The following is a 9,990-nucleotide window of genomic DNA, read 5'->3' as shown; positions in this document are numbered from 1 at the left end:
TGTGTAAAAAAAGTAAGAACATGTTTGTTGCTTTGGAAACATAATGAGTGGTGAATTGTCTAGAAGAAGTTCACTGATGTAAGAAGAAGATGTAAGTTTAGGTTATTACAATGCCAAGAAGGATTGTAATAACCTTCTTGGTTTAAAGATTATCAGCAATAATCTTTAATCATATTGATAGGTTTATTTTAGTTCCTAACCTGCAAAGAATCACACAAGAAGACACAAATTACTTTTCTGCAGAAGAGGAGGGCTGAGCCCAGACGTGGAAAGCCGCTGTCAAACACTGTCTGGGATCAACTCTGCCAGATCTTTTGTCTGCACTGCTCTTTTATTAGAAAAAGGAGGTTGGGCTTTTTCACATAGTCACACAAAGAATTTGACCAATGACCTTTTTCTACAGGATGTTCTGGAACCTTCTGTGGACATGCCCTTACAAGGGCATGAGGCTGACCGCAACCAATCAGCCCCACAGAAAGCTGACAACACAGGAATGTGCAAACGTCTCTAGCCTCCAGGCAAACATCCTAAAAATGGTTAATAGTGTTTCACAGAAGAAAAGGAGTCAAGTAAACAACACACGAAATAATAATATGAAAACATAACCTTTCAAATAAACTCACAAGTAAATGAACTTAGATAATTTTTCTAACACATATATTTCCTGGCAATTTGGGAAGGGTTATAAAGCCATTTTTTGAACTACTTGAACTACGTTCTAAATCATTCTATACTGAGAGAGATTAATAACCATTGGGAAGTGTTTGTGTCAGCCAATCTTCCCTGGATGTCACATTTCGGTAAATTAACCCCAAGGTTAATGGCATCCACTGAACGATGCAAAAAGAAACAAGAGAGCTCCATCTCAGACTTGAGGCTAACAGGCCTCAGTTAGCATGTTAAATGATAAATCTGATGACAGCCCAACTAGAAAATTACAAGAAATCCTCTTCTTTCTAATAAGGAATATGGCTGCACAACCTATAATACATCTTTATATTACCTCAAATGGAATAAAGTGGTTTGAAGAGATGAGACCAAATTGGATATAGCACAGCCAGATGCTTGGAGGTAAACAAACAGCATTAAAAAAAAACAAAACAACCTGTAGCCTGGTAAAAAACCACCTCACTATTGTCCTACACTATTTGCTTCGTACAGAGGATCCGTAACCTTGGCTATTGAAAAACGATTGCTTCCCAGAGGCATGGAGGTGTGAGGTGTGAAATTTTACCCAGTCACTAACGTTTGGCTGTGATGTGCGCAATGCACCAGTTCAACACTGTGAAGCTTACCCATAATTGCCTGCGCTGTGAACAACCATCCTCCAAGGTGAAGAGGTGGTAATTTGTAATGGTTCACTAGAGGGACCCAGAAAATCAGCCACGACACAGGAGTGAGCAGAAAACTCTGATATTTATTAAAAGGCAGCTTAAACCGGGCACGCAGGATCGTCCGCTGCAGCACTGCGAAGGGGGGCGGAGAGGAGAGATCGGTGACTGGACAAATAGCAACAAAAGGATCTGTTACTGCGTGTGTGTGAAGGGAACACTAACCTGGCTTGGCGATCAGTAACTGAAGTGATCGGCTGAGGAACCAGGAGGGGCGCAGATGCTGCGCTGACGCAGAGCTCGGCAGGAGCCTGGGGAGGGAAGCGCTGATGCAGGGCAGCGTACAAACTAGTTAGGCAGCAGAAGAACCAAATCCAGATCCGAATCCTTAGTCAGACGGGCCGAGGTCATGCACGATCGGGGCGAAGGGCAGAATCCGTGGGAGTGGGCGAGAGCGGTGTAACTGAAACAGGCGTGGGTCGAGATCCAGAAGGGCGATAGTAACAGTCCGACAAGGGCAAGGCAAAAGGGGCAGGTCCGAGGAACAAAGCGTGGTCGTGGCTATGAGGGCGAGGTAAATGTGCTGGAAAACTACTTGCTGAAAGCGTTCAATAATCTGGCAGCGTGGTTGCGACTGAGAGAGGCTTAAGAAGGGAGACGATCAGGAAGTAACACAGGTGCGAGGAATAACGGAAATGAGGGGTGTGACTAGGATTGGCTCAAACAGAAAACAGTACAATGTGAACATCACAGTAATTAACATTAACAGCTGGCTGTAAATATGAAGAAGCGTTGTCGACATGGGCTGGAGGGATTTGTTCACCGCCTCCATTCCTGCCATTACTCAGCCTACAGACTGACTACAATTCTAAACAACCCAACCTTCCGCTTGTTGATTGGCCCAGTTGAAAAGTCTACTGGAAGGAATCTAAGTAAACTGGAGAAAGCCCAGACTGTCTGTGATGAGAGATTTTAATCTAGAGGAATTGCACAGGAAAGCAATGCCCATGCTTGTCATGTTCCGGGGTCTTTTAGCTCCTTTGTGGAGTTTTTGTGCATGCACTCGTTTTTCTCCACCACTAGATGGTGCCTTTACCATCCGTCGGAGGGCGTGGATGACGTCATCCCACACCTGATGCGAGTTTGGCTCATCAGCGAGATGTTCAAGAGGAGCTGACTGCCAGTCCTTCGCGCCTGAGTGTTAGCCAGTCACGGTACCTCTGAGCCCCTAGAAGCTTGCTTCTGTTTTGCCTTGTTGATCCACTCCTAGTGAAAGTTTTTCTTCGTTGCTTCTCCTGCCTCCAGGTGTTTCCTCCTGGCTCCTCTACATCCGCTGATCCTGAGCCTACCTGTCCGCCCTCCGACGTACTCCCGTTGCCTCCTGGATCCCCGCTGTCAGACAAGACGACCACCTGGAACCTCTGAGAACAAACCCTGGACGCTGCAGTTACCCTCCCACTTCTCTAACCTGCCGATCACAAGTAAGATCTGCCCCTTCACTTTAACGTTGTCATTTCCTACAAACCTGAACTCATCACCTCCCTCTGCCTCTCTAGTGAACTGTTTGATTCCCTGAACCAGCCTCTCTCCCTGGACCCGACCCGAGCCAACTATTCCTGCCAGCAGTGTTTTTCAATAAATGTATCTTTTATTTCACATTGCTCTCCTGTGTGGTGTTCTGCATGTGGGCTTGAAAAATGCACCCATCATGACAGAACACTCAGGCCAACAAATCAGCCCAGCAGACGCTATCAGGAGAACTCTGTCAGAACAACAATCCATAATTCAAACCCATGAGACCGCATTAAGGCAACTTCACACTCTCCAGGCCGAAACTAATCAACGTCTAGCAGATCTCACCACTCTCCTTCAACAGTCTCTTCCTCAGCCTCCAGTTCCAGCCCACGTTCCTGATCCGGTTCCAGCTGTCCAGCCCGTGTTTTTGGATGTCCGACATCCTCCTCCTGAAAGATTCTCAGGTGATCGAAATAAGTGTAACGGCTTCATATTACAATGCTCCATCATTTTCAACCATTCACCTCAAAGTTTTTCACAAGATGGAGCTAAGATCGCTTATTTCATTTCCCTGTTGTCTGGGAAAGCATTAATGTGGGCAGAAACCCGTTTCCCTAATCCTTCCAATTACGGCTGTTCCTTTGATAACTTCTTGAAGGAGTTTAAACAAGTATTTAGTCATGATTCCGACAAATCGTTCCACTCCCGTGAAATATGGAATTTAAAACAGGGTAAACGAACTGCAGCGGATTTCGCCATCGACTTCCGCATACAGGTGGCTGCCACAGGCTGGAATGCCGCCGCTTTAAAGAGTGCGTATTATAACGCCTTAAACGACACACTTAAAGATGAGCTCTCGACTCTAGACGAACCAGAAACACTGGAACAATTAATCAGTTTAACCATCCGCCTAGACAATCGACTCCGCACCCGCGCTAAACAGAGGGACCGGAGGAGCTCGCCAGGGGAAGATCGGGAGATCGCTGCCTCGGCTCCAGCGGTCTCACCACCCAGTGTTCCTCCGGAGCCTGAGCCCATGCAGGTGGGTCGTACTCGTCTCACTCCCGAGGAGCGCCAGCGGCGTATCTCCGCCCGTCTTTGTATCTACTGCGGTTCTCCAGGTCATTATCTCGCCAAGTGTCCGATCCGTTTAAACCTTCTGGTCCGCCAGTAGAACAAGAGGGGCTGGCGGACCATTTCCCAAGAAATAATTCCCCTCGCTTGTTACTCCCAGCCACGATCCTCTATAATAATCAGTCATTTCCCCTATCCGCTCTCATAGATTCCGGTTGTGAGCAGAACTTAATCGACGAGACCCTCGCCAAACAAATGGCAATTGAATGTGAATCTCTGCCAGTTCCTCTGCGCGTTACCGCCATTGACGGTAAAATGCTACCCCAGATCACTCACGGGACCAAACCACTCCATCTGGTCATTTCTGGCAATCACAGTGAGTTGATTTCATTTTTTGTTTTTCCCACTTCCCACTCTCCCATAATTCTCGGCTATCAATGGTTGCAACAACACAACCCCCAAATAAACTGGTCAGACAGGCATGTCTCGTCCTGGTCCACGTTTTGCCACTCCTCCTGTCTCCGCTCCGCTGTTCCACCGGGTTCGTCGCCGGCGGAGCAGCAGGAGGCGGACCCTGTCGATCTGTCCTCCATCCCAGCTGAATATCATGAACTCTCTGCCGTTTTCAGTAAAACTAAAGCTCTCTCCTTACCACCTCATCGCCCATACGACTGTTCCATTGATCTTCTCCCCGGAGCCCCTCTGCCATCTAGCCGCTTATATAACATATCCCGACCTGAGAGAGAAACTATGGAAAAATACATCAAAGAATCATTAGCAGCCGGTATTATCCGTCCATCTTCGTCGCCACTGGGGGCGGGTTTCTTCTTCGTGGGGAAGAAGGACGGATCTCTGAGGCCCTGCATTGATTACAGAGGGTTAAATAACATCACGGTTAAAAACAAGTATCCTTTGCCGCTTCTCTCATCAGCCTTCGAACCCGTCCACGGTGCACCCATCTTTTCCAAGCTCGACCTGAGAAATGCGTACCACCTCCTCCGTATCCGCAAAGGAGACGAGTGGAAAACTGCTTTTAAGACTCCTATCGGCCACTTCGAGTACCTGGTCATGCCCTTCGGACTATCTAATGCCCCAGCCTTTTTCCAGGCTCTAGTTAATAATGTTTTAAGAGATTTCTTAAACATTTTCGTTTTCGTGTACCTCGATGACATCCTGATTTACTCAAAGTCCCCTGAGGAGCACAAACACCATGTCCGTCTGGTGTTGCAACGACTATTGGAGAACAAACTTTATGTTAAAGCTGAAAAATGTGAATTCCATCAGACATCTGTTTCCTTCCTGGGTTTCGTATTAGGGGGCGGACAGGTCAGGCCGGCTGAGGAGAAGATCCGGGCGGTGCTGGAGCGGCCAATACCCGAAACCCGCAAGCAGCTCCAACGTTTTCTGGGTTTCGCTAACTTCTACCGCCGGTTCATCCGGAACTACAGCCAGACCGCACTACCGCTAACCGCCTTAACATCCTCAAAGATCCCTTTCAGCTGGACCCCGGAGGCCGACACTGCATTCACACGTCTCAAGCACCTCTTCGCTCATGCTCCCATATTAGTTCAACCTGACCCCACTAAACAATTTATTGTCGAAGTAGATGCATCTGACACTGGTGTGGGGGCTATACTATCACAAATCTCACCCCATGACCATAAAACTCATCCTTGTGCCTTTTTCTCACGCAGATTAACCCCTCCAGAAAGAAATTATGATGTTGGAGACCGGGAACTCCTTGCTATTAAGTTGGCTCTGGAGGAATGGAGACACTGGCTGGAGGGGGCAGAACATCCAGTGCTGGTCTGGACTGATCATAAAAACCTATCCTACCTTCAATCTGCTAAAAGGTTAAATCCGCGACAGTCACGCTGGTCCTTATTTTTCTCTCGTTTCAACCTGTCCATCTCCTATCGCCCTGGCTCTCGCAACACTAAACCTGATGCTCTTTCCTGTCTTTACTCTCCCGATGACTCCGAGAAGGTTCCTGCCACCATCCTCCCTCCCAGCTGCACTGTCGCTGCAGTCACCTGGGAGATAGAAGACATAATTAAGCAAGCACAACAGTCCGAGCCCGCACCAGAGAACTGTCCTCCCAATAAGATTTTTGTTCCATTATCTGTCCGAGCCCGATTTCTCCAATGGATCCATGCATCACAATTTTCTGGTCATCCTGGCATCAGCCGGACCATTTCTCTGGTAAACCGTAGATTCTGGTGGCCCTCTGTTCATAAAGACGTCCGTGAGTTTGTTCTAGCCTGCACCACCTGTTCCCGAAATAAGTCATCCCATCAACCTCCCTCTGGGCTTCTTCAGCCTCTCCCAATTCCAAAACGTCCTTGGTCCCATATTGCATTAGATTTTGTTACCGGTTTACCACTTTCCAAAGGCATGACCACTTTTCTAAAGCCTGTCATCTCATTCCCCTCCGCAAACTACCCACTGCATTTCAAACAGCTCAGCTCCTGGTGAAACATGTTTTCCGTCTCCATGGCATTCCCCAAGACATCCTTTCGGACAGAGGACCACCATTTACATCTCAGGTTTGGAAAAATGTCTGCTCTGCTTTGAATGCCAAAGTTTCACTCACATCTGGTTTTCATCCACAGTCAAACGGTCAAACTGAACCCCTCAATCAAGATCTGGAATCCATGCTCCGCTGTTACACATCCACCAACCCTTCCGACTGGTCCCAATTCCTCCCATGGGTAGAGTACGCACACAACAGTCATGTTTCAGCTGCTACCGGTCTGTCTCCCTTTGAAGCATCTATTGGCTATCAACCTCCATTACTCCCATCTGATGAAGAACACATTTCTGTTACGTCCGTCCGTCATCACATCCGCCGTTGTCACAGCATCTGGAACACAACTCTCCACAACCTCAACCTAACTGCAGCTCAAATCAAGCGTCAAGCTGACCGAAGAAGGCGACCTGCTCCCACTTACACCCCCGGTCAGCAAGTATGGTTATCCTCCCGAGACATTCCCCTCAAATCCATGTCCAAGAAACTTTCTCCTCGTTACATTGGTCCATTTGAAATCGAAACCATCATCAATCCTTCCGCTGTCCGTCTCCGTTTGCCTGCTTCCCTCCGCATCCATCCCACCTTCCATGTTTCTCAAATCAAGCCCGTCCAGACCAGCACACTATGCCCTCCAGCCGAGCCCTCTCCACCCCCCCCGTGACGTTGATGGCCATCCCGCTTATTCTGTCCGCCGGATCGTAGACTCCCGTCGGCGAGGGCGCGGCTGGCAGTACCTTGTCGATTGGGAGGGCTACGGTCCGAAGGAACGCTCCTGGGTCCCAGGTTCCCTTATCTTAGATCCATCCCTCATTACGGACTACCGTTCCTCCCTTCCCTCCAGTTCCTCTAGGCCGCCAAGTGGTGACTGTTAAGGGGGGGGGGTACTGTCATGTTCCGGGGTCTTTTAGCTCCTTTGTGGAGTTTTTGTGCATGCACTCGTTTTTCTCCACCACTAGATGGCGCCTTTACCATCCGTCGGAGGGCGTGGATGACGTCATCCCACACCTGATGCGAGTTTGGCTCATCAGCGAGATGTTCAAGAGGAGCTGACTGCCAGTCCTTCGGCGCCTGAGTGTTAGCCAGTCACGGTACCTCTGAGCCCCTAGAAGCTTGCTTCTGTTTTGCCTTGTTGATCCACTCCTAGTGAAAGTTTTTCTTCGTTGCTTCTCCTGCCTCCAGGTGTTTCCTCCTGGCTCCTCTACATCTGCTGATCCTGAGCCTACCTGTCCGCCCTCCGACGTACTCCCGTTGCCTCCTGGATCCCTGCTGTCAGACAAGACGACCACCTGGAACCTCTGAGAACAAACCCTGGACGCTGCAGTTACCCTCCCACTTCTCTAACCTGCCGATCACAAGTAAGATCTGCCCCTTCACTTTAACGTTGTCATTTCCTACAAACCTGAACTCATCACCTCCCTCTGCCTCTCTAGTGAACTGTTTGATTCCCTGAACCAGCCTCTCTCCCTGGACCCGACCCGAGCCAACTATTCCTGCCAGCAGTGTTTTTCAATAAATGTATCTTTTATTTCACATTGCTCTCCTGTGTGGTGTTCTGCATGTGGGCTTGAAAAACGCACCCATCATGACAATGCTACTTCCCCTCAAGCATCTGTAGGCAGGTTCTGATTACGTGCAGGTCTTACTTTGAAACGTAGTCATATTCATTTTGAAAAAAAAAGAATGTTCATAGAGATCCTCAGCAGTATTCTGCACATCACTCCAAGGCCGTGCAGGATCCAGGACCTAATTTCTCATTACCTGTCCACCTGTAACATCATCCTTGATTTGGCCATCCTTCACCAGCAACATCCAGATCACTCCTTTGTTAACTTCTCTATTCTGTATTACTGATCAATCCCAGGAAAACATTTATTCTGGATATAATATAAGTGTGTAATAGGTCTGTAATAGGCACACACAGCTATACCTCTCATTTTCCCTTCATTTTTAATTTTGTATCGCCTGCAAGGGCAACCACTGTTTTATTACTGTGACGGACCATTTATGTGCAAAGCTAATTTTAGGAGGAGCTACCATCGGCTGGCTTCACCGCAGTCATGAGCTACTCATATAAACTAAATTACTAAACTAAATGTAGAGTCAAAAAGCATAAGTTTAAGGACACATGGTCTTATACCTGTGCTAGTCCAGTTATTAGGATGTGATGAAATTCTGTACTGTCCATACAGATATGTTTGGTTTCTAGAGCTGCACTACATATTTTCTGGGTAACCATTGAGATTGAATACGGTAGAAATCTGTTAAAAGGCATTTATTTATTTTAAATGAATTTAGTTTGATTACTACAGTTCATAAGTGTACAGGTTATAAAAGTTCATGAATGTGATTTTTGTGGACCTAAAGCTATATAAAGACAGTGAAAATAATGCCATTGGTTATAAAATGAACTGTTTCAGTACCGCTGTAGTAAAGGATTTTACAGCACAAGTGTAAAGTATTATTGTTAATGTAAAACTGCAGAAGTTAATATATGAAGAAGCAGTGTGCAGACGCACCATGTAGGTTCTGTAACCTGCTATTTCTGTATTCCTGCTTTTTCTGCAAAAATAAATGTGTTGCACAGGGGATGAGCTGGCCCATCGTTTCAACAGTGTAACAAGATATATTTATTACCGAGAAGTATTATTACAACAAGAAAAACTAAACAAACATAACTGTCCTTACATTTTCTGTTAGATATAGAAATTATTTCTCTTACATAAATTTGTCGTTTAACAGGTAGGTAGGCTGAGAGGTTTCTCGGGTACTTCTCAAACTACTGTCGCAAAGCCTAAATGTCTAGAAGATTGAAACAAATACATTTTTTTCACATGACCCAATCCAGTATTAATTAGAATTTTCCCCATCCTTGTACTTAGCACCGTCACTTCTCCCATTTGTCACTGAAACAGCAAAAGTTATTTTTCTTTACTTTTTAAACCTCTTCCTACATTGGTGGGAAAATGCTTACTGTTCTCATGAGCTGAATGTAATTAACCAGACTGCTGCAGCAGCTCCCATTTAAGATTTGTTCATAATCTGGTGAGTGGTCTCAGAAATACTGTATGTTTCCACTGCTGATACAAAAATGCAAACAAAAGTGCCTCTTGTTCACTAGCAAGCAGTTTCAGAGGAAAGTCCTGTTGCATTAAGGTCAGATACAAAATATCTGTAGTGGTCTTCTAATGTGAGCCAGTAAATGTGGTTGGTTATAATTTAGAGTAGAACTGACTATAATTAGAAATTCTTAGAGGCTCTGAGCAATCTAAAAAACATGGAAAATATATTCAATAAATGCCTATCTTTCTTTTAAAAGGATCACATAGTGTGAAACTTTTTTTTCTTACTGAATAAATATACACCAAATTAAAGTGCATAATTAGTGCAGTAAAGGATTTGTTTATTTTAAGAATTTTTCCACAGCTTGGCCAGTGGTGACAAATTTCCCCATGTGTGTAAAGCTGCAGAGAAATGATCGACTGAAGGACATGATTTATTGCTTTGTTCTATATTTAACAGCTTGTCTTTCACTCAGGAAAA

At 46.1% G+C, this 9,990-nt stretch overlaps 2 long non-coding RNA genes across 2 annotated transcripts; one reads left to right on the top strand and one right to left on the bottom strand.

Annotated features, from left to right (window-relative positions):
* Window positions 1-1,397: 1,397 nt before the first annotated feature.
* LOC114137019 (uncharacterized) lies at window positions 1,398-1,611 on the bottom strand. Its single transcript, XR_003593904.1, has 2 exons — window positions 1,557-1,611; window positions 1,398-1,466 (listed from the first exon to the last, which is right to left on the bottom strand). It is a non-coding gene; the product is annotated as an uncharacterized LOC114137019 (long non-coding RNA).
* A 6,147-nt stretch (window positions 1,612-7,758) lies between these two features.
* LOC114137215 (uncharacterized) lies at window positions 7,759-7,985 on the top strand. The gene is made up of 2 exons (XR_003593956.1): window positions 7,759-7,805; window positions 7,881-7,985. It is a non-coding gene; the product is annotated as an uncharacterized LOC114137215 (long non-coding RNA).
* The last annotated feature ends 2,005 nt before the right edge of the window (window positions 7,986-9,990 follow it).

This window comes from Xiphophorus couchianus, chromosome 21 (genome assembly GCF_001444195.1).
Source record: "Xiphophorus couchianus chromosome 21, X_couchianus-1.0, whole genome shotgun sequence".
Lineage (NCBI taxonomy): Eukaryota > Metazoa > Chordata > Actinopteri > Cyprinodontiformes > Poeciliidae > Xiphophorus > Xiphophorus couchianus.
The sequence above is the reverse complement of the archived record's forward strand: the minus strand, read 5'-3'. Positions and strand labels throughout refer to the sequence as shown.